Here is a 24,053-nt window from a genome sequence, read left to right as displayed (position 1 = left end):
TCACTGTAACCTTGAACTCCTGGGCTCAAGTCATCCTCCCACCTCAGCCTCCTGAGTAGCCGGGACTACAGGCACATGCCACCACACTCAGCTATGTAGGTGTGTAGCGATGGGAAGTGGGGTGGGGTGGGGTGGGGGAGGTCTCACTATGTTGCCCAGGCTGGTCTCCAACTTCTGGCCTCAAGCTATTCTCCTGCCTTGGCCTCCCAGAGCACTGGGATTACAGGCATGAGCCACCACACCTGGCCCTCTCTCTCGCTTTCTTTTTATTAATCTGTTATTCATTTAATTTTTCCCCTTGGTGATTTGGAAATTCTGTTTTTTCCTCATTCCATTATTGGTTACTGTCCCTCTCCCAGCAAGATGACTGTCCCTTGGCTGGGCATAGGTGGGAAGATAATGTACCTGTGTCATAGGGAAGAGTTTAAAACCAGCTGGCCCTTCTTCCTTGGTATATAACTTGTTTTATCTATCTAGGAATTTGTATAATGGTCTCTTTTTCCTTGAAGCTTAAGAGTTTTACTGTATCTGGTTCAGGTTGGTGTTTGGAAAAAAAAATTAAAGAAAAAAAGTTTTACTGTAGTCTTTCCCTTCCATCCTACATGGGAAAGTGGTCAGCCCCTCCCATCTGTAGACACAGCTTTTTCTTCATGTCATGAAAGTTTTCTTCTGTAACTTGGCTAGTCGGTGCCTCTATTTCAGCTGTCCCTTTCACTCTCTCTGGGATTCCCATTGTTTGCACGTCAGGATTCCTGGACTTGCCCTCCAGATCTCTGATCTGTTCCCTCATACCTTTCAACTCTGTGCATCTTTTTCTTGAGCCCTGAGTTATTTCTTCCATTAGACTCAAGCACCATCTTCATATTCCTTCCAAATGTCAAATTTGTTCTTTCTTCGGGACCTTTGCATTTGCTGTGCTTTCTGCCAGAAATGGCTTCCTCTACATCTTTTTGTGCTCAGCTAATGCCTTTGGGTTGATCTTAGCTCAGATGTCCCCTTCTTAGGTCCACCTTTCCTGCTGCCTTGAACATAAATACCATACTCTGCGCTTCAGCCTGGTTCCTTTTCTCCATTTTAGTCACCCTGCACATAATTATGTTATTTGTTCTTTCATTGTCTGTTGTCCCTCCCCGCACCACCGGAGGACAGAAACCCCATAAATCAGTTGAATTCTCGCCGTGTTCATTCTTGCCACATCCCCAGTGTCTAGTTCAGGTCAGCCCTTGGTAAATGCTTGTGGAGGAATTGGAAGACTAAATTGATGCTAGGGCTGCATGAGAGATCTTGCCTTGTCCAGCCTTGCACCCCACACATAGGAGCACTGGAATGGGAGATTGAGCGGGTAAAGAAGTGGAGCAGTGGCCAATCTGTAAGGATCTGAATGACTGATGCCTTTTGGGCCTTTATTCAGCAGCCCCTGCAGGTCCTGAAGCCACAGGCAGGAAACAAGTACTGGAAATGGGGCAGGCTGCCCAGTGACACTGCTAGGTGTGAGGGACCTTCTGGGCCTGACCCAGGGTAACCTTAACCTGGGGTGTTCTCACCCTGCCTCAGCCTCTCACTGCCCCATTTTATTTTTCTCCACAGCAATCACCAATTAATACCACATGGCATTCTTTTTATTAAGTCAGTCAACAGGGTATATCTGGAGCTTACTTGGTGTTTGAGGTGCTCAGGATACATTCGTGAACAAAACCGAGCCTCCCACTTCACGGACCTCTCTTTCTAGTGGGAAAGCCAGGCAATGCCATATAAGGATAATAAACATTTACTTTAAAGAGTATATGAGGCCAGGCACGGTGACTCAGCCTGTAATCCTAGCACTCTGGAAGGCTGAGGGAGAATTGCTTGAGGCCAGGAGTTCAAGACTAGCTTGAGCAGGAGCAAGACCCCATCTCTACAAAAAATTAGAAAAATTATCTGGGCCTAGTGATGCATGCCTGTAGTCCCTGCTACTCTGAAGGCTGAGGCAGGAGGATCACTTGAGCCCAGGAGTTTGAGGTTACCCAGTGAGCTATGATGATGCCATTGCACTCTAGCCTAGGTGACAGAGAGAGACCCTGTTGAAAGAAAGAAGAAAATAAATATAGGAAGGAAGGAAGGAAAGATGGAAGGAAGGAAGGGGAAAAAGGAAAATTGGATGGGCATGGTGTTGTGTGCCTGTAGTCCCAGTTATTTGGGAGGCTGGGGTAGGAGGATCCCTTGAGCCCAAGAGTTTGAGGTTGCAGTGAGTTATGATGATGCCACTGCACTCTGGCCAGGGTGACAGAGCAAGACCCTGTCTCAAAAACAAAAGAGACAAACAAAAAACACAAAACCAAACAGTATATCAGAAGGTGGTAACTGCTATGGAAAAAATTGAGCGGGATAAGGGGATAAAGATGATGCCTAGTGCTGAGGGAAGAGAGGAGCAAGTTACAGTCTGAAATGAAGGGTTCTGAGAGTGCTTGGGTGCAACCCTGTGGAAATCTGTGTATTCCAGGCATGGGGAGCAACTAGAGGGTGCATGGAGTGTGCAATGTGTGAGGAACTTTAGGAGGTTGAGCAGTAGGGCTGGAGGCTAGCAGAGGAGATGCAGCTGGAGGGGTAATGGGGAATTATGGGGGTCCCGGGTCCTGCTGGTTCTGGCTGTTCCTTGGGGAGGAGCTACTGCAGGGTCCTGAGCAGGGCAGGAAGGGATCTGACATCACAGGCTGATGTGTGGAGAACAGACTGAAGGCATCAAAGATAGCAGAAGGAGACTGGGAGGCAGCTGTGACATTGCCCTGGAGAGGTGGTGCTGGTTTGGACTCGATGGAAGCCATGGATGTGTCAAGAAGTGATCTCATTCTGGACAGATGGCGCTGATGGGGCATCAGAACTTCCTGGCATGTTGGATATAGGTGTGAAAAAAAGTAGGGGTGCTCTGAGGTGTTTGGCTTGAGCAATAAGTAGCACCAAGCTGCCATTCCCCAGTTTGGGGGAAGAAGGTTGGGGTAGGTTTGGGTGACACAAGTTGAGTTTGAGATGCCAGTGACTGGAAGGCAGAGTGCAGATGCCTAGTCGACAGGTAGACATTGAATCTAGCACTCAAGGAAGGTCTCAACTGGACAGACACCTTTGGGAGTGATTGATATGTAGGTGGCATTTGAAGTCAGGAGTCTGGATGAGATTATGAGGGAGTGAGTATAGACAGAGACAGAAGAGGCAAAGATGAGAAACCAGTGAGATCATAGGAAACCCAGGGGGCATGAAGCCTTGAAAGCCACACAGGGAAGGAAGATGCTTCCAAGAGAGGAGACATCCGTCTGTCACAGGAAGTCTGTGCTGCCCACTCTCATAAAGGCAGGAATATTTATTTATTTACTGGTTTTGTTCACTGCTGTATTTCCATCACAGAGTGTGTTTAATAAATACTTGTTGAATTAAAGAGTGTATGGGTGAATGCACACCTCTGCAAATGCCAAGTACACAGGGCTGCAACATTGGCCTCCTTTGCAGAAAGAGCAGAGATCAGGTAGGAGGCTCTGCCCACTCTCACTGGCACCCACCCCCTCCCTTGCCTCTACCAGCTACACTCACATTCATCCATGTGAGAGCCTTTCTGGCCAACACAGGCCCCAAGACAAATGAGTCTCAGACAAGCCTCGTGGTGTGGAGCTTGGTGGAACCTGAGTTGGGCACTGGGTCATTCACCAGTCCACAGAGGACTCTATACAGCCACTCCTCTGTCCATCCCTCTATATCTAGTCATTTGTCCACCCATCTACATGCAACCATCTGTCCTTATGGATATATAACTATTCCTTTGTCCACCGTCCACAGTTACTCTTCTGTCCACTGTCTACAGCCACTCTTTTTGCCCATCTTTCCCTCTATTCACATCGAGTCTTCTGTCCATCCATCTGGTAGGGTGACCAACTTCCCAGTTTGCCTCCAACTGTCTTGATGTTAGCACTGAAATTCCGCATCCTGGGAAACCCCTCAACACTAGGGAAACCAGGACGGTTGGTTGAGTCCCTCAACTCCCATGCATCCTTAAGTCCACCCACTGGTCCGCAGCCGGTGGGACCACCCTCACCCATCTGACCTCCCTTCCGGAAGCCGCCGCAGCGAATCCCAGCACCCTAGCAACAGCGCCTTTCAGGCAGTCCAGTCCGCGTTCGCAGCTTCTGGCGCGAGCCAATAGCGAGGGAGGCCGGGAGCGAGGTGCGGGAGGCGGGGTTCGGCCTGGCCACCGCCATTTTGGTGGGAGAGAAACAATAGGACGGAGTCGCTGCGGGACCGGGCTGAGGCAGCAGGTAACGCCCGCCGCGCTGGGCTTGTGGCCCTGCTGCCTCACGAGCTTTGGGGAAAGGTTTTTCCGGGACGTCGTGGGGGCAGGATCTCTGGTCATTGGTGTCTCCCGGGTTATTTGGGAAGAGGATCTCTCGCGGTTATTGTTGGGGAGGTCGTCTTGAGTCTTTGTGGAGCCAGATTTCCCTCGGTCATTTGGGAGGGGCATTATTTCTTAAGATCATTGGGGAGTGAAGATCTCCCCTGGTTTTGGGGAGACAGAATCGGCCCCGGTCGTTGGAGGGGGTCTTCCGGATTTTTTTGAGGGGCAGGATCTTAACCTAGTCGTTGAGGAGGTCTCCCGGGTCTTTGTAGGGGCAAGATCTCCCGTGTCATTGAGGGGTCCCCCCAGGTCATTGGGGGCCACGACCTCCCAGGTTATTGAGGGGGATCTGCCTGGATCTTTGGGTGGAGGGCTTAGCCCAGTGCCTCAGGTACTGGTACCTGGGACCCGCAGCTGTGCAGCCATTTTGAGTGTTGAATGCCCGTTGGGCCTATCAGCTGGTGTTTGTTGGGGAACGCTGCACACTGAATCTTATTGGGAAAACACGCCTTAAAATGGATCGGCAGACTCCTTCTTTGCAGTGGTATTTCCACTCTTTACATTTGATTACAGACTGCTTTTCTTTTGCATCTTTATGACTTGTTTCATTTTAGGATTTTATTCGGTCTCATGTATCAAGAAAGGTGCACTAAAGGAAAAAATGGCTGGAAATAAAATGTAGCAACCAGTAAAATCTAATGCTCTTAAATACCTGGGAAAACCGCTAGTCACAGCTTGAAATTAAACATTTTGGTAGCAAAATGTACGTAGAACAAAATACAATCTTCTTGAATAGTTCTAAGAAAAAGTACTGAGACTTTCAAAAAGTGGTAACAAAAATGTTGCAGATCACCAGTTTTATGATATCTTAAAAATGAAGGACCATGATTACAGTGATTTTGTTGAAACCTAGTATTTAAAATGTTTGCTGTATTTGCATTTTTAGCCAGGTAACATTTTAAGTGAACTAAGATGCTTATTTACATAGGTTGGTCTGGGGTTTGTATAATTGCATCCTGTAACTTGATGTTAAATATTTAAAGAGAAGTTTCAGGGTGGTGGTGTTTTAACTTCAGCCACAATCAGAATTAGAGATGGCAAAATGAATATTTTATCATATTTGGCATAATAGACCAGTTGATCACCTAGTAACTTCTTATTTGGAGAAAAAGTCAGTTGAACTGTTAACTGTCATTCCAATAGGTTTACCTGCTTTGTAACTTTAGAATTCCTAGGACTAGACTTGCTGTAGTTGTAGAAGCCAGTTTAACAGATGTCATAGACTTCTTTTGTGCTTTGAAGTTTCATAGGTGACAGACAGGTACAGTGTATACCAGGCCAGTATCTGTCTGAGCAGTGGAATGTGCCAGGAAGGAGCAACCACTGACTGAAGAACCTTAGCCAATCTCCCTTGCAAGACAGATGTCAGAGCCTGTAAGCTCCTGAGATGTCACTGGTACCTAGGCAACAGGGATGAGCCTTAGCCTCCCTGAGGCCAGCTTGCTGAGGTGAAAATTTTCCATTGTTTGGCTCATAAACAAGATGCATTGGGGGGCTGGGGACGGTGGCTCACCCGTAATCCTACCACTCTGGGAGGCTGAGGCAGGTGGATCGCTCAAGGTCAGGAGTTTGAGACCAGCCTGAGCAAGAGCGAGACACCATCTCTACTAAAAATTAGAAAGAAATGATCTGAACAACTAAAAATATATATATAGAAAAAATTAGCCGGGCATGGTGGCGCATGCCTGTAGTCCCAGCTACTCGGGAGGCTGAGGTAGGAAGATCACTTGAGCCCAGGAGTTTGAGGTTGCTGTGAGCTAGGCTGATGCCACGGCACTCTAGCTCAGGCAACAGAGTGAGACTCTGTCTCAAAAAAAAAAAAAAAAAAGATGCATTGGGGAAGAATTTTCCCTTTAAGTGAAGTTATTTTATGTAGTTGAATAATCGTCTTCAATAACAAATTGAACACATTTTCCTGAGCTCAAATAATCCGCCCGCCTCGGCCTCCCAGAGAGCTAGGATTACAGGCGTGAGCCACCGCGCCCGGCTGAACACATTTTTGTACATTAGAAGGTAAGCAGGATGATTACTCTCATGTGATTACATTTTATAACATGTTTTTGCTTTCTAAATAAATTACATTTTTGTCTATTTGCTTACTATGTAATAAAAGTAGTAAGCAGTAGTGTTTTATAGTATATCATGATGGCAAGGAAATGTCCTTTTCCCCAAAATTGAATTTAGAGTCCACGTCAGAGTTTGAAGGAAAAGCCAGTTTGCCAAGATGATGCACAGTTGGCTTGGGTTTGCCACCCATCACCAGCTTCAGTAGTTACCAACTCTTGGCCAGTCTTGTTTCATCTGCACTCTGCCCATCCTCTCTCATTGCCCCACCTAAGAAAGAGAGAGAGAGAACTAAAATTTAAAGGAAGCGTATCCAAGAAATGTTATTTTATCCATAAATATTTCAGTGTATATCCAAGAGATAAGGATCTAATCACAGAATCTACAATACCATTATTCTACCTAAAAAACATGATAATTCCTTCATTTTTTTCAAATTACGTCATGTTGAAATGTTCCCATTTGTCTCATTAGTAGTTTTTAACGGTTGTATTGTTCAAGTCAGGATCCAAATAAGGTTTGCACATTGCATTTGATAGAAATGGCTCTTTTGTCCCTTAAATTTATATGTGCTCCTTCTATTTTTCTTGTAATTTATCTGTTGAAGCAACTGATGTTTGTCTTGTAGAGTTTCCTATATGCTAGCTTTTGCTGATAACTCCTTGTGCTTTAGACCTTTTGGCTCTGATGGCTGGATTTGAAGGATTCTTCTCTCTTGTTTATGTTTTTGGTAAAGAAGTTGAGAAGGAATTCCCATGGCTTGTTAAAAAATGAACCCCAAACTGTAAACTCTGAGGGCTGTCAGGGCCCTACTGGGCCATAGAGTATGAAAGCCTCCTCCTCCCTCCGTGTCACATAGGGTCCGAAGGGTCTGAACCCCGGATTTCCGTGCAGAACTTCAAGGAGATGCTAACTTGGCCTCCAGGAGGCTGTAGGTATTCTGCCCCTTGTGTCTCTTTACAGATCTCTTTACCTCACACTAATGTTGCACCCTTTACACAGAGCAGGTTCACAGTTATTGGGGCTTTGACCCTTTGTGGCTAATTCCCAGTTCACTTAAGCTCCAGTCCCACTGGCTTCCACCTAGCTGCTAAACATTTCTTCTTGAGTGCTTGACCATCCCCTTACATTTTCTTAACATTTGTCCTGACTTGCGATGGCCTAATATCTGACTCATCCCTCTCATTTTATTTCCTGTATCAGCAGTTCTGAAGATAAGATCCATGGTTGCCCCAGGTTATGTGCAGAGTTCAACGAGGGTATGCAGTTTTCAGGAGAGAGGCCCACAGATTTCTCAGATTCTCCAGGGGGTTAGTCATTCCCCCAGGGGTTAAGAACAGTGTTCTATACCTAGACATCTACCAAGATCTGTTTGTCTGCCTTCCCCCTTCTTCCCTTAATTCCCCTGTGTGGGCTGAGTGTCTGTGAGCTGGGCAGAACACTAGGTTGGGCACAGTGGAGAAGGCAGGGGACCCTGTGTCCTGCTGAGTGTGCCATGGAGTGGGGGTGGTGACATTAAAGAGGTCGTGCCAGGTGGAACAAATGTCTGGAGACAGTAGCTCTGGTGTCTTGGGAACCGCAGAACTAAGGGTTGTCAGGGAATGTTCCTCTTCCCACCTGGATGAAGAGGCCCATGAGAGAAGAAAGCCCAGGCTGGGGGATGATGGAGAGGTATCAGTTTGGTCTTGGCCTTCCAGGGCTTACAGCTTTGGCAGGGATGCTCCTGCTATCATCTTCCTCCAGAAAACTTCCAGGCTCAGGACTGTGAGGGCAGTGCTGACTCCTCTCCTTTCACTTCTTGTTTTAACATCTGAATAACCAAATACTAAATTCATGAGCCTGCTAAGTTACCTGAAACATTTCTGTGATATGAAACTAACAAAGAAGCTTGAGAACTTTCTGAGGCATGGCTTTTCTTATAAAGTTTAAAAATTTTTCTTTTCTCAAAACCTCCTTTTTCATTTGCGCTTGTAATATGTATAGAAATTATTATTTCTTTGCCCCTTAAATAAGATAGTGCAAAGATTTTTATTGCAGAGAAGACTCCCAATAAATGCTAACTTCTGCTGCCAGTGTCCCTCCACCCCTGTCACTGTAGTAGTGACTTGCAGGACCTCTGTGAAACCAGGCTTTCCCTACTTTTCTCTGCCTGGTTAATTTTCCTGACACAAAATGTCACCATCCTGCTCCAGAACCTGCAGTGGCTCACCTACATTATAGGTCACAGTGAAACAATGGGTGCAACCTTTTTAATATATGCTGTGTCCCAGCAGTTCCACTTACAGGAATTTAGTGTGCAACGACAGGTACAAGGATGCTTGTTTGCATTATAATTGTAATTAAAAAATTAGAAATAGCACAGATGACTGTCAGTAGGGAAGTCAGTAAATACATTATGATTATGTGTGAATATAATGCAGGCTTTAAAAGGAATCAGAGAGAGATGTGGAAAGATGTTGAAGGCATATAGTTTAGTCGGACAAAAATGTCAAAACAAAAGGCAAATAGTGAATGATTCCACGTATATGAGTTACCTAGAGTACTCAAATTCATAGATGGAAAGTAGAATGGTGGTTGTCAGGCTGGGGGGAGAGGGGAATGAAGAGTTATTATTTAATGGGTACGGTTTCAATTTGGGAAGATGAAAAAGTTGTGGAGATGGATAGTGGTAATTATTGCACAACAATGTGAATGTACTAATGCCACTGATCTGTACACCCCAAAATAAAAACGGCAGATTTTACATTCTATATATTTTATCACAGCGAAAATAAAGTTAGGGGAGAAACATAAAGCTGATTTTACTGGGAAAAACAGCCAAAACAACACATACAGCCTGATCTTATTTTTGTAAAGAAAAGAAAAGTGGATGTAAGAATGGACTCTAGGATACTAAAAGAAAAAGAAAAAAATGCATAGAAGAAAATCTGCAGGATGAAGAGGCCCCTATACTAATAATGGTCATTTTATCATACTTATTATAACCAGTAAAATAATCCATTTATTTAAAAAAAACTAAGCAGGATTGTCTCTTGGCATTCCATTCCTCTGCCTGGTGTTGAAGCCCCATTTCTTCATCCTCCTTCTACAAGGGCAAGCTTATTATGTTCTTATCCCCTGTACTGTCAAGTTCACCTTCTGGCCACCTCTTCCACTGAACTCTCTGGGGGAACTCTGGGACAGTGGACTCAAAATGAAAGCTTATGTTTGGGGAGTGCTTAGCATACAAGCTAGGCATTAGGTTAGGTGTTTGATCTTGGTTCCACCCTATGGTGGATAATTGTACAATATACCTGGTTACAGATGAAGACAGGCACTGAGAATAGGTAAAGCACTATTTATACCCAAGTAATGTAAGGCAGCCCTGATTTCCCAGGGAGAAAATTTAAGAAGAATTTTTTGACACAATTCAAATGTATAAACTTACAGAGAAGTTGACGAAGTTGGATTTCTCATAATATTTTTAATTGTACATACATATTTAGTTGTTACCTAAAATACTATATTTCTTTAGCAGTTATACTTTTTCACGCATTTTGAATTAGTTCTACTCCAACTTGCCTACATGCATCTTTGCTATTCCCATAGCTACATTTGGAGGCATTTGGTACTCTCTTCTTGAGTACATCATCCTCACCTCTTAGCGATGGGAGATGTGACATGGGAAACTTTACCCCAGTTTGGTTGTGATTTCTGCAGTGTGACCCTTTTACTTTGTTGATTTAAGGAAAAAAAAATATAGCAGCTTTATTGAGATGTAGTTCACATACCATGTAATTCACCCCAAAAGAAATCCTATAGCCCCCTTCCTGTCCTGGTATAGCCTTCCCTCCCCCCTCCGCACCTCCCCACTGGCTCATCAGTCTTTGTGAAACTCCTCTTATCCTGGCAGGTTTCAAGGGACATAACTGCACTGTATTAGAGGCATTAAATCAGGGTCTAGCCCCAGGGATGGAGGGAGGAAGCAGGTCAGTGCTGTCTAGCAGGCCTTATGGTCACTTGTGGCAATATGCCCTGCAGCTGGTCATTGGGAGGTTGTAACATGTGGCCCTTTTTCTGGTTTCTGCATGGGCAGTTGGGGGATGGTGGGACTTTTACTTATTCCGCAAGAGTTTGTTGTGCCCTGGCCCACATCCTGCTCAGGTGCATCTTGGATTCAGATTTCATACATGTTTTAGAAATTGAATGTCTAATCCCAAGCCTAAGGAAGAGTAAAACTTTTTTTTTTTTTTTTGAGACAGAGTCTCACTCTGTTGCTGGGGCTAGGGTGCTGTGGCATCAGCCTCGCTCATAGCAACCTGAAATTCCTGGGCTCAAGCGATCCTCTTGCCTCAGCCTCCCAAGTAGCTGGGACTACAGGCATGCACCACCATGCCTGGCTAATTTTTTCTGTATATTTTTTTAGTTTTCCAGCCAATTTCTTTCTATTTTTTTTAAGTAGAGACGGGGTCTCACTCTTGCTCAGGCTGGTCTCAAACTCCTGAGCTCAAATGATCCACCTGTCTCGGCCTCCCAGAGTGCTAGGATTCCAGGCGTGAACCAGCACACCTGGCCCAAGAGTAAAATTTTTTTTTTTTTTTATTTCAGCATATTATAGGGGTACAGATGTTTGGGTTATGTATGTTGCCCTTGCCCCCCACCCAAGTCCGAGTTTCAAATATGTCCATCCTTAGGGCGGTGCGCATTGCACTCTTTGTGTATGCATATACCCATCCCCTCCTCCCTCCTCCCAGAGTAAAACTTTTTAATGGAATAAAATATGTTAGAGACCAGGAAGCCAGAACACCTGGCTCTAATGTTGCTGTTTCTGCGATTAGTTTGTGAGAATGTGCCCAGTTGATAGCTGGGCTTAGATCTCATAGGGCTGGGTTTGTGGGCAGCTGCCACCTTGCCTGGGCTGGCCCTGGGGTGCTGTGGCCCAGGCTCCCTGGGCCATACACTCTGCCTTAACCATGCCTGTCAGAAGAGTCCATCCACCAGGGCTCTTTGCCTTGATCTTGTGTTCCTCTTTCAGTTGGGGCTGCTTCAGAGCCAACAGACCTTCCTAACTACAACTGCACACTCAGAAAGGAGGTGCCCCATGGGCAATGTAAGCTTGTCTTTGCTGTCTGGGGGAATGTGAAAATCTTGCATCCCCCTTCAGTGCTTGTTTTAAAAAGAGTAATAGACGACTTTTGTTTTGCAGGTATAAAACTAACATTGGATATGCATTTTCAGTGTAACCCTTCTCCCCACCCAGATACTTACCTGCCCCAGTCTCTGATTGAGATCCCATTTCTACACAAATTTGATGTTATTGCTGAGACTGCAGCAACGTTTGTCTTGGGATGAACCTAACTCCAAGCCTGCAAGCTTTCACTCTGATGCCCATTTGTTTAGGTGTGCTTTAAACTTGGTGTCTATGGACTGTGCTGTGCCATGGTTCCTTCTCCTCTCATGAGCTGGGGGTGATGTTAAATCTCTGCAAAGTTCATAGTTTATCTGCTTTTATGGGGTGTTCTATGGAGGTGTGCAGACCTGCTTGACTCTAGAGCTGAACAAAATCACTGTTTGCTTGAGAATTTGCCCAGAGTTACTTAACAAAGGAAGAGGAGGGCTGGATATAGTAAACTTAACCAGAGTGTATGTTTTTATGAGTTTGAGCAACCTGATAGGAAAAACATTCACCAATAACTTGTTTAAACCACCTGTTAGCACATTGCCGAAATTACTGTCTTCTTAATTTAGTTAATTCTTATTTAACATTTCCAATTATTCTGCTATTATAAATAGAAGTTTTACATGTAAGGCAGTGAAAGGTGTCATTCCTTGAACAGTATCTGTTCTGAGGTGAATGCCTCTGGAGGAGAGATAGCTGAGTTGATTATAGACCCACTACTGAAGGGCTTGGGTGGGCTTTTTTGTTTTGTTTTGTTTTTTTGTTTTTTCTGAGACAAGGTCTCACTCTGTCAACCAGGCTAGAGTACAGTGGTACAGTCATAGCTCACTGCAACTTTGAACTCCTGGGCTAAAGCTCCTGCCTCCGCCTACCAAGGAGCTAGAACTACAGGCGTGCACCACCTTGCGCAGCTAATTTTTTTATTTTTTTGTAGAGATGAGGTCTAGCTATGTTGCCCAGGTTGATTTCAAACTCCAGGGCTCAAGCAATCCTCCTTCTTCAGCCTCCCAAAGCTCTGGGAGTACGGATGTGAGCCCCTGTGCCCAGCTGGTTTGGGGTGTTTCTTGCTTTGTGTTCCTATCTGAGTGTGAGGACACAAGTGTCTCTTTCCCCAAGTCCTTTGGGCTGCCCCTGCCCTTGGTAGAGTCTGTGCTGGGCCATATGGGACTGATACACAGCAACTTGCCAGGGTCTCATGCATGAGGACCTTATGGGGTAGTCAGGTTGCTGCATTTACACTGGAAAAGGTCAGGGGAGGACTGTGAGTTCAGTGTACAGGATCCTGGAGCATTTGAGAGGTTAGACTTTGCAGGAGTACCAGTTGGCAGCTGACAGATTTAGACTCTGGGGCTGAAAAACTAATGGGTGTGGCTAGCAGGCCTGGGGCAGGTGAAACCTGGGAAAGAAAGGGACAGCCCCCCCACCCCTAACCCCCGAATGATTTATCTCACTCTCAAAGAGTGATTTTACTTTGAAAATAACTTAAGCTCCTTGTTATGAGCCAAAAGAGTGGTTAGGATGTCAAAAGTAGAAGTGTCCTGTTGGCTTTCACTGCTGGTCCTCAAATGCCATCTTTTTTTTGTTGCTGTTAGCACTGTTTTGAAGACACCTCAAATGCCATCTTTATTGACTGAAGCTACTGCCCTCCTTACAAGCCAGGTGATGCTGAAGGGACTTTTGCTTTTTAACTACCAATGTGGTTGATCTTGATTTCCCCAAAGAAATTTTAAAAATATTTTGCCATTCCTTAATTTGGAAAGAAATCTCGGGACTTGGTGAAGGATAATTGGCAAGCGGCTCTATATTAGGACATAGTGTTGTAACTGGTGCGGTCTCAGGAATTTTCTCACAGTTGTGTCTCATTCTTTTCTTAGAAGAACACTGACTGCACTCAGGCAGAGTGGTTGAGTGATTAAAAGCTTCCAGAATGATGCTGTGAACCTAGGATACTTTGCAGACCCTTGAGGGGAGTGTTTGCCTGAGTGAACTGTTGAGAGGACACAGTCCCCCTAGGGGCCCAAGGGGCCCACAGGACCTGTTGCAGCGTAGGGCACACTTTGGTCCCCCTTCCACCAGGTGTTGCACTTGGGGTGCTGGCCTGGGTAGGTTGGAGCTGCCTTGGTTCTGTGGCTGTTCATGAAGACTGAACATTTTTTGGCACCCTTCGTTTCAGAGGATTAGTTTCTGTGTCATTTGGGTTTGGCAACAGGCCCAACAGGGTAAACATTGACCACAGGCAGGGAGCATATAATCTTGTCTGAAGCTAATGGGCCATTATTTATTGGCACATGAGAGAACTGTGATTTGAGGTAGCAAAATCCCTCATAGATTGAGACCTCTAAGCAATTTTGGCCATAGTCTAAGAGGGTCACTTCTATGTGTTCGTGTTATATATGTTTCCTACTGGATGGTGGAAATCATAAGTCTGCACCAAGGAAGAGGAGACTAGAGGTAGAGAATTGCCCTTAAAAGAGGAGTAACGGCCGGGCGCGGTGGCTCACACCTGTAATCCTAGCACTCTGGGAGGCCGAGACAGGCGGATTGTTTGAGCTCAGGAGTTTGAGACCAGCCTGAGCAAGAGCGAGACCCCGTCTCTACTAAAAAAATAGAAAGAAATTAGCTGGATAACTAAAAAATATATAGAAAAAATTAGCCGGGCATGGTGGTGCATGCCTGTAGTCCCAGCTACTCGGGAGGCTGAGGTAGTAGGATCGCTTGAGCCCAGGAGTTTGAGGTTGCTGTGAGCTAGGCTGACGCCACAGCACTCTAGCCCGGGCAACAGAGTGAGACGCTGTCTCAAAAAAAAAAAAAAAAGAGGAGTAACTGGTTCAGGCGTGGTGGCTCCCACCTGTAATCCTAGCACTTTGGAAGGCCGAGGCCAGAGGATCACTTGAGCCCCGTGGTTCGAGACCAGCCCGAGCAGCATAGCGAGACTCTGTCTCTACAAAAAATAGAAAAATTAGCCAGGTGTGGTGGTGCGCACCTGTAGTCCCAGCGACTGGGGAGGCTGAGGCAGGAGGATCGCTGAGCCCGGGAGTCTGAGGTTGCCATGAGCTGTGATGAGGCTACTTCACTCTAGCTGGGGAAAGAGCAAGACACTGTCTCAGAGAAAAAAACAAAAAAGAGAGATAACTGGGATTTTAAGGAAAACTGAAAATTCTTGGGGTGTGTATAGAATACATTTAGCTATTTATAAGAAAATTATACATTCTAATAAAGGGGACATTTGACACTTTAGAATCAGTGATTGTTATAGCTAGAAGAAGCTTTTTTAAATTGCTAAAATTCTATGTAACTCTAGCAGGTTACTCTGATGAACATATTTCTAGGTAGACTGAAAGCTCCTTCTCCCTGTCCCCCTTATCTTGGGACCCTCTAGTTTGTCATTCCAGAAATCTGGTCTGATGAGACAAAGAGATGGGGCAATGTAGTTAGTGCTGGTAGTTCAAGAGAGGAAAAGCAGCTGAGAGACCGCTGTGTTTCTTATGGAAAAGCATGTTCAGAGTTTTGGAACAGAATCTGCAGTTTTATTTGCCCCTTAGCTTTTGGGGGGGAAGGATCTGCATGAATTATAACATGACTTTCATCAAATCATCCAGTTATAACCTGTGGTTTCTTTCTTTATTAAAACTAGAATAAAATGTTATTGAGGGCAAAAATGAACACCTAGATTGGAGCCCAGGAGTCTATCAGGTTGATAGAGAGCTTTTGTGTTTTGTCACTCTGGTCCTTCTCCTTTGGCAGGTCCATCTCCTGATGTGGCATGGGTGTGACCCTCCCAGCCAGCCAAGCTGGTTAGGACTCTGATTCCAACATTCTAGCAATGATTCTTTCATCTCAGGTACCTGTTTTTCTGTAACGAGGCAGGCCTCAATGCACCCATCTGTAAGGACGATAATCACAGTATCTACTCCAGAGAGTAGTTGTAGAATAAAGGAGCTATATAAACAGTAAGTGCTCAATGAACAGGAGCTCTCATTTCTGGCACGGTCATATCCCTTTGTCATTGAAGGTTGAGGAGTTGGTCACATCCTCCTCTGACCTTCTAGCACCTTGTATACACCTTAAGGACAGTGTGTGTTGGGGTTATCCTCACTTGTGTATGTGTGGTCCATCTTCCAGGGTCTTCATCGTGGAGTGAAGCTCTAAGCATGAGTTGTGGGCTGGATCAGTGTTTGCTTGTAGATGGATTTAAAACTTTCAAGAGCTGGGCAGCCATTTGCATTTTCCTATTTTGGTTTCAGTTTATTTCTCCCCACCCCCTGCATATTTTCTCTCCCAATGATAAAGATAACATATGCTCGGAGTTTGAGAATATTTCAAGAAGTTTGAAACATTCACAAAATTAAAAAGAAGGGAATAATAATCTTACCATCTAGTACAGGGCAGATCCAAGTTTTGTGGTTTCTGAAGTTTATATAAAATAATATACGTATACTTTATATAAATACATAATTTATAATTAAACATGTAATTATAAATGTCATCTTTAAACAAAATAATTTACAATTATGAAAACAGAATTAGGTGAGAAAGTGAATGCTTATTATTTAGATCGAAAAAAATCACAAAGTTACATATTTTAAAAAGTAGACAAATAGTACAACAATAATACTTTATTTCTGTTTTGTTTTTTTTTAAGAGATGGGGATCTCACTGTGTTTCCCATACTGTTCTGGAACTCCTGGGCTCATGCATTCCCCTTGCGTCAGCCTCCTGAGTATCTGGGACTACCAGCATGAGCCACAAGTCCTGGCTCCCCTACATTTTGGGGCAGCATTTTTACCACCTCTTTCTATGATAGCAGTGTTATAACTTTCTGTATAGAGAACAGAAGGGTCACACAGTTATTCCTCCAGGGTGGTTGATCCTATCTGCTTTCTATTAATGACAACGTAGTTTCTTTCAGCTTCACAGCTCACCATATGTCCTTTCAATTTTTAGGATTGTTGTTATATTTGAAAAACCTGTATCAAATTTCTTTCACACATGAGCTGTGGGAGTTCAAGGCATTCAGGGTTTCTTATGCAATGACTATAGGGCCTTGGAAAGGGGCAGGTAGCCATAGCCCTTGTGAGTAGGTGGTACTTTTTTTCAGTTTGTGTGTGTACATAACATAAAATTTCCCATTTCACTTTTTTTTGACACAGGTTCTCAATACATTGCTCAGACTGGGCACAAACTCCTGGGCTCAAGTGATCCTCCCACCTCAGCCTCCAGAGTCACTGAGACTACAGGCATGTGCCTCCATGCCCTGCTAACATTTTAACCATTTTAAGTATACAGTTCAGTGGCATAGCTGGTACTTTTTGACAGTCTTTTTCTCTGCAAGTCTTTTTTTTTTTTTTTTTCCACTGCAAGTCTTTAGATATAGTTTAGTGATATAGGTTATACAAGTTTATATCTTCTTTTACTAAAGAATATTTCATAAATATTTTCTCATTAAAAAATATAAAATTGATAAGCAAACTTTTTATGGTATCTTAATAGTCCATCATACAATTGAATGAAAAAATTTTTTTGTTTCACTCCTCTCCTGTTGCTGGATGTGGAGGTGAGTGCATTCATGATGGGGGGAATAAGGGATGTGCTGCCGGGATTTGATTTTTATGGAATTTTCCTGAGGTTGATGGTATTCTTAAAGCCATGTACCCAGATAGGTCAATTTGATGCTTCCACAAGGCACCCTCTCAGAGTCAAACATTGATGACAGCTTTCCTCTTTCCTTGCTGGCTTTATTTTGCTCTAAAACTCCTTTTTATATATTCATTTTGTTGCCAGGGATTGTACCTCATTTGTTGCCCAGCTTCCTTGTAAGTCTAGGTCATGGGAGGGAATGGACTTCCTTTGGCATCATCTTGCTGAGATACCTTGTTAAGGCTAGACTGGCAGACCCATTGCTAAAGAGGCCTGGTGCATATACTCGGGACCAACTCATGGCCTTTCTTGGCTTTGCCTGCAAAAGATAAGGATAATTATTTTTTTAGTGACAATTTAGCAGCATGAAAATCTTGGGTCTTTGGGATGTGGCCTCAATATGACCAACACAGAATATGTGAATTTTAGTTTGTTTAAACTGTGATAGGATTTAATCTTCTCATAGCCATGTTTTGCATTTATTCTTTAGTAACCAGTTTTTCCTCACCTAATTTTCCAAAAGGTTAGTTGTCATCACATTAAGAGCTTGGGCTTTGTTTACATGAAGTGTTTCCACACCAGCAGGTCCCAGATGAGTGTTGAGGTGCAGAGTCCTTTATTCATACTTCCCATTTAATACAGACGTAATAAGATGGATAATAATAAATGCAAAATCAATACCAGTCAGTGCTTGGAATGCATTTTGTGATAGGGTCTCGCTCTGTCACCCAGGCTAGAGTACAGTGGTGTCATCATAGCTCACTGCTGCCTCAAACTTTTAGGCTTAAATGATCCTCCTGCCTCAGCCTCCCAAGTAGTTGGGACTACAAGCGCACCCCACCACACCCAGGTAATTTTTCTTTTTTTCTTTCTTTCTTTTTTGTTTTTTTATAGAGATGGGGGTTTTGTTATGTTGCTAAGGCTAGAGTTGAACTCCTGGCCTCAAGCAATCTTCCTGTCTTGGCCTCCCAAAGTGCCAGGCCTCTCGGAATGCATTTTGTAAAGTGTGCAGCATGCCTTGTTTTTGTACTCACCATGTAATTGTACTCACCACTGTATGATTAGTGTGGGTTTGGACTATGATTGCAGTGGGTGCATTTTGTGTTCTCTGATGATGTGTGTGTGGCAGTTATTCACGACACAGTAGTGATTTGAGGCACATTCTGTGGAGCACCTACTCTATACTGGTGCTGTTTTGAATTCTGGAGATTCAACAGTGAACAGGGCAGTTAAAAATCTCTGACTTCATAGAACTTGTTTTCAAGTCAAAGTGGGGTGGGAAGAGACAGTGCCGGGAGTTAGCTACTCTCCCAGCAAAACAGGTCCCAGGCAGGATCGTTGCAAGAGATTTGGAAATAATAGAGACAGAGAAATAACAGAGACAGAGACAAAGTGCAGTTTAAAGTGATGGGAGAGTCAGAGGTCCTCCAGTCTTCCTGTGAGCTGTGATCCCCCCCAAGTGAAATCCCACATCAGTATTTATTGTTACAGCAAATAGTTGTCCTCGGTTAAAGAATTATGTGTACAGTTAATTTGTTGAGATTTCTAGGCTCCCCAAAGGTTTCAAGGGACCATTACCTAATTCCGTCTACAAGAATAGATGGTCACAAAATTTTTTAAAGATAAACGTGTTAAGTCCTAAGTTAGAAACAGACTTAGCTGAGCATACAAATTAAAGATAAAAATGTATAAAGTAGGAACACTGAGTCTGTGTACTAATCTAATCTATTTCTCTAAATACAGAGACATGTGGTCAGGAGTGAAGCAGGAGTAGCCTTGAAGTTTAAGATAGTTTCAGCTGCACGTTATCTGCTGGGCAGGCAGCTTCTCAGCCAGGGCCCAAATCGAGCTTTTGCTGTACAAAAAAGCTCAAGGTGATGGCCTGCAGCATTGAAGAAACGCTGCTGTACTCCTCTGACAATGCCTCCTCTGTTGGGAGCAGCTTCTAGTCTGTGAACTAACATGCCTACAGATTCCTTCAAGGCAAAGCCCTGCAAAACTCCTGAAACCTTTCTCATCTCTTAGCCTATTTTCCCAACAGACAGTCAATAAACAAGACAAATAAGAAACATATAATATGTTAGATAGTAAATACTGAGGAGAAAATAAAGCAAGAATGTGTCAGGGATTGTGGCTAGGGAGTGGCAATTTTAGATAAGGTGGCTTGGGAAGATCTCATTAAAGAGGTGACATTTGCATAAAGAGCTGAAGGAGGTTAAGAGAGTGAGCCAAAGGGGAATATCTGGGGAAGAGTGTACAAAGCAAGGGGAAGAGCAAGCACAAAGGCCCTGAGGTAGGTGTGTGTCAGGCATATTTGAGAAATAACAAGGAAGCCAGTGTAATTGGAACAGATTTATTGCTGATTTTTCTTTCCTTCTAGCTGTTTTAAAGAAAGGCTTATTGGACCTTAATGTTTCTGTTCTGTTCCCATGTGCTTGAAGGATACTTTTGCTTTGGCTCTACAAGAATTGAAAGGAAGATGACCATGCAACGGTAGAAGTCTGCTAGTGTTGGGACCCTGATAAAATTAGGCTTTCAAAGTGAGAAGATGGCTTTAGGATGTGTTGGTATTAGCAGTGGTTGTCATGGATTTATGAGGGAAAGCATGGCTGTCCCTGAAAGGCTCTGCCATCGGGGGCGCCTTCACAACAATCAGGGAGAAGCCCTTACTTTGACCAAGATAGCAACCCATGCTGACCTTGGCATGAGTGACTCAAGATACTCAAAGTGAGGCAGATGAGCCCAGTTAGAATGGATGGGAAAGGAAATTTCAGTTTGCATGTAGAAACTAACAGTGAATAGGTGGTTTGGTTTTTTTTAAGTATAATCTTTTCTGATTATTAAAATAATATATACTTATAAAAATTGTGTAAATTCAAAAACATGTAAGGAAAATAATCCCTTTTATTGAAGTATTATTTATATACCATAAGACTCACTAATTTTAAGTCTGTATTTGAGGAGTTTTGGCAAATTTATAGAGTCATCTAATCACTAACCCAGACACAACATAGAACAGTTTCATTACACCTAAAAGTCCTCTTGGGCCCCGTGGCAGTCAGTCCTGTTCCCCAACTTCTGCCTCTTTGGCAACTACTCATCTGCTTTCTGCCACTGTAGTTTTGCCTATTTTTGAGAATTTCATGTAAATGGAATCATATAGTATGTAGTTTTTTGTGATTGGCTTCTTTCACTTAGCATAATACTTTTGTGATTAATCTATGTTGTTGCATGTATCAGTACATACCTTTGTATTTGCTGAATAATTATCCACTGTATGAATATACAGTTTATAAACTGACCCACTGGGTGGAAGTTAGGGTTGTTTTTTCCACCTTTTGGCTATGGTGAATAGTAGTCCTATGAACATTTGTGTATGTCTTTCTGTGGACATGTGTTTTCATTTCTTTTAGTTAAATACATAAGAGTGGGATTGCTATATATAGTAAGTATATGCTTAACTTTTTTTTTTTTTTTTGAAGACAGGGTCTTGCTCTGTCATCTGGGCTAGAGTGCAATAGCCTCATTGCAGCTCATTGCAACTTCAAACTCCTGGGCTCAGGTGATTCTCCTGCCTCAGCCTCCCAAGTAGCTGGGACTATAGGCATACACCACCATGCCTGGCTAATTTTTCTATTTTTAGTAGAGGCGGGGTCTCACTCTTGCTCAGGCTGGTCTCGAGCTCCTGACCTCAAACAATCCACCTGCCTCAGCCTCCCACAGTGCTAGGATTACAGGCATGAGTGACCATGCCCGGCTTATGCTTAACTTTGTTAGAAACTGCCAGACTGTTTTCCAAAGTAGCTGTACCTTTTTCCATTCCTACCAGCAATGTATGAGGTATTCAGTGACTGACCCTGATGGGTGTAGTCGTGGGTTATGTTTGAATGTGTATTGGGCAGATGCTGGGCCGAGGCTCTGGGACTCATGGGGGTGAGGTGAGAATAGTGAGGGTTGTTTTTCCACCATCAGGATAGTGTCTCTTATGCTATCCCCTGTGACTTTCTGACCCTGGAGCTTTTCTTGAGGCAAAGTAAGTGGCCCCATGGATCCCATTTGTAGCCTCATTAACTAAATTCTGGATGAGTGAACCAAGGACCCATGAGTTTTCATAAGTCATAGCTGTTTTATTTGCAATACTTAAAAAGTTAAGAATATTAGGCCTGGTATGGTGACTCATTCCTGTAATCCCAGCACTATGGGAGGCCGAGGTGGGAGGGTCCCTGAGGTTAGGAGTTTGAGACCAGCCTAGGCAACATAGTGAGTCCCTGTCTTTAAAAATTAAAAAAAAAAAATCAACTGGGTGTGGTGGCGCACACCTGTAGTCCCAGCTGCTTGGGAGGCTGAGGTTACAGTGAGCTGTGATTGCATCATTGCACTCCAGCCTGGGTGACAGAGTAAGACTCTGCCTCTTTAAAAAAAAAAAAAAAAGTTAAGACTATTAAGGTATTTTTCCAGCAGATCTTTAAACCAATTTAATAGATAGGGGGATGGACTGTGGGGGAAAGCTGTATCCTATCCTAGGATGGATCATGTTCTGTGTTCCTTACTTGTTCATAGTATTATGGACAAATGGAAGGCAATGTGGAAAGCTAAAATAGATGCTAAATCTGAAGCCAGTATTTTTTTTTTTTTTTTTTTTTGAGACAGAGTCTCACTCTTTTGCCCGGGCTAAAGTGAGTGCCGTGGCGTCAGCCTAGCTCACAGCAACCTCAAACTCCTAGGCTCAAGATCCTCCTGCCTCAGCCTCCCGAGCAGCTGGGACTACAGGCACGCGCCACCATGCTCGGCTAATTTCTCTATATATTTTTAGTTGTCCAATTAATTTCTTTCTATTTTTAGTAGAGACGGGGTCTCGCTCTTGCTCAGGCTGATTTCGAACTCCTGAGCTCAAACAATCTGCCCGCCTCGGCCTCCCAGAGAGCTAGGATTACAGATGTGAGCCTCCGCGCCTGGCCCTTACTCTGTTTTATTAAAAAAAAAGAAAAAAGCTACTGGTCATCGCTCACTAATTTGCTTATACAACCTGTAACGTAGAGATCTACTCCAAGCCTCTCTTCTCCATTTTACAGTCCAGAAAACTAGAATCCACAGAGAGCCAGGGACTTGAAGTCTTTCTCCAATACATAATTTCTCCAAGCAGTTGAGTGGCAGAAGTGGTACTAGAAGGTGGCTGAGCTTCACCACATGCCAATCAGTTGTCTCCCTAATTCTGCCTCACATTTTAGGGTTTCTTCTCTTAATTGACTTGGCTCACGCAAGAATGAGCCTTATTTTTCCTACCCTTGTACCGAAAAAGATGATGATTCTCTCAGGAACAGCATCCTATGGATTGCCACAGTTCGGTGCAGAAAGGAGGGTGACAAGGTGCCACATCACGCCCAGCAGCTAATGAACACTCTGGTGACTTGAGAGAAAGAGGTAGAGACCCTTACTGGACCTTTTGGCTTCCAGCTGCAGCCATGAGCCACACCGTAGTGAGATGCCATGAAAGACTGTTTTTGTCTGTTTCATTTTATTTTAGTTATTTATTTATTTTGAGACAGGGTCTTGCTCTTTTTCCTGGGCTAGAGTGTAGTGGCATTATCATATCATAGCTTACTGCAGCTTCAAACTCCTGGGTTCAAGCCATCCTCCTGCTTCAGCCCAGCTAATTTTTTTTTCTTTTTTGTAGAGATGGGGTCTCACTATGTTGCCTGGCTGGTCTGCAACCTGGCCTCAAGCATCCTGCTACCTCTGCCTCCCAGAGTGCTAGGATTACAGGTGTGAGCCACTATGCCTGAGGCCCAGCCCAGATTGTTTTTGTTTTTTTTAAATTTTTCCTCAGAGGTGGGGATGGGTGGCCCGTTGGTTGCGGTGACGCAGGCCTGTAATTCTAGCACTCTGGGAGGCCTAGGTGGGAGGATCGCTTGAGCTCAGGAGTTCGAGACCAGCCTGAGCAAGAGGGAGATCCCTTCTCTACTAAAAATAGAAAAAATTAGTCAGCTGGGCGTGGTGGCATATGCCTGTAGTCCCAGCTACTTGGGAGGCTGAGGCAAGAGAATAGCTTGAGCCCAGGAGTTTGGGGTTGCTGTGAGCTGGGCTGATGCCATGGCACTCTATCTGGACAACAGAGCCAGAGACTGTTGTCTCAAAAAAAAAAAGGTGGGGATGGGTAAGAGATAACATGGAGAGAGATACTTTTCTACTTAACCGACCTGAGTACATTTAGGGAAACCTGAGCAGAATGGGAAAGGGATTTGCATCGTGGTCAGCATTGCTCTGATAGCAAAGGCGGTTTTATACCTTTAAGAAAGCTTTGGATTGTGTTTCTAAAGCCCAGCCCATGAAGAGCATCTTGTGCTTTCACAATTTAATAATTATGGTATCTGTGCTGTGCTTTGGTACTGGTAGGTGTAGGCTGACTGTGCATCAGTAGTTTTCCTTTGCTATTGCTCTTACTCAAGAGGTCTTTTCAGTAGACTAATTAATGTGAATCAGTCTGTTTAGACCTAGAGAAAGGGCTTGTGTGGCCAGGCATCTCAGAGCTCCATCTTCTGGGGAGAATATAGAATGGCCAGTTACCAGGAGCTGGCACCGTGGCTCATGGCTGTAATCCTAGCACTTTGGGAGGCCGAGCTGGGAGGGAGGATCTGTTGAAGCCAGGAATTCAACACCAGCCTGGGCAACATAGCAAGACCCTGTCTCTACAAAAAAAAATAAGAAAAATTAGCTGGGGGTTGTGGCATGAGCCTGTAGTCCCAGCTATTTGGCAGGCTGAGGCAGGAGGATTGCTTG

General features: G+C 44.1%; 1 protein-coding gene across 2 annotated transcripts in view; it reads left to right on the top strand.

Moving 5' to 3' along the window:
• Positions 1-4,158: 4,158 nt before the first annotated feature.
• IP6K2 (inositol hexakisphosphate kinase 2) overlaps positions 4,159-24,053 on the top strand; it is a 29,521-nt gene continuing 9,626 nt past the window's right edge. The window contains exon 1 of one of the 2 annotated variants that reach the window (XM_012638333.1): positions 4,159-4,280. The gene's annotated coding sequence lies outside the window, so the exon portion shown is untranslated. The remainder of the gene's footprint in view (positions 4,281-24,053) is intronic. The other variant, XM_012638342.1, reaches the window with a different exon arrangement.

Source organism: Propithecus coquereli, unplaced genomic scaffold (assembly GCF_000956105.1).
Source record: "Propithecus coquereli isolate 6110/MARCELLA unplaced genomic scaffold, Pcoq_1.0 Scaffold1, whole genome shotgun sequence".
Lineage (NCBI taxonomy): Eukaryota > Metazoa > Chordata > Mammalia > Primates > Indriidae > Propithecus > Propithecus coquereli.
The sequence above is the reverse complement of the archived record's forward strand: the minus strand, read 5'-3'. Positions and strand labels throughout refer to the sequence as shown.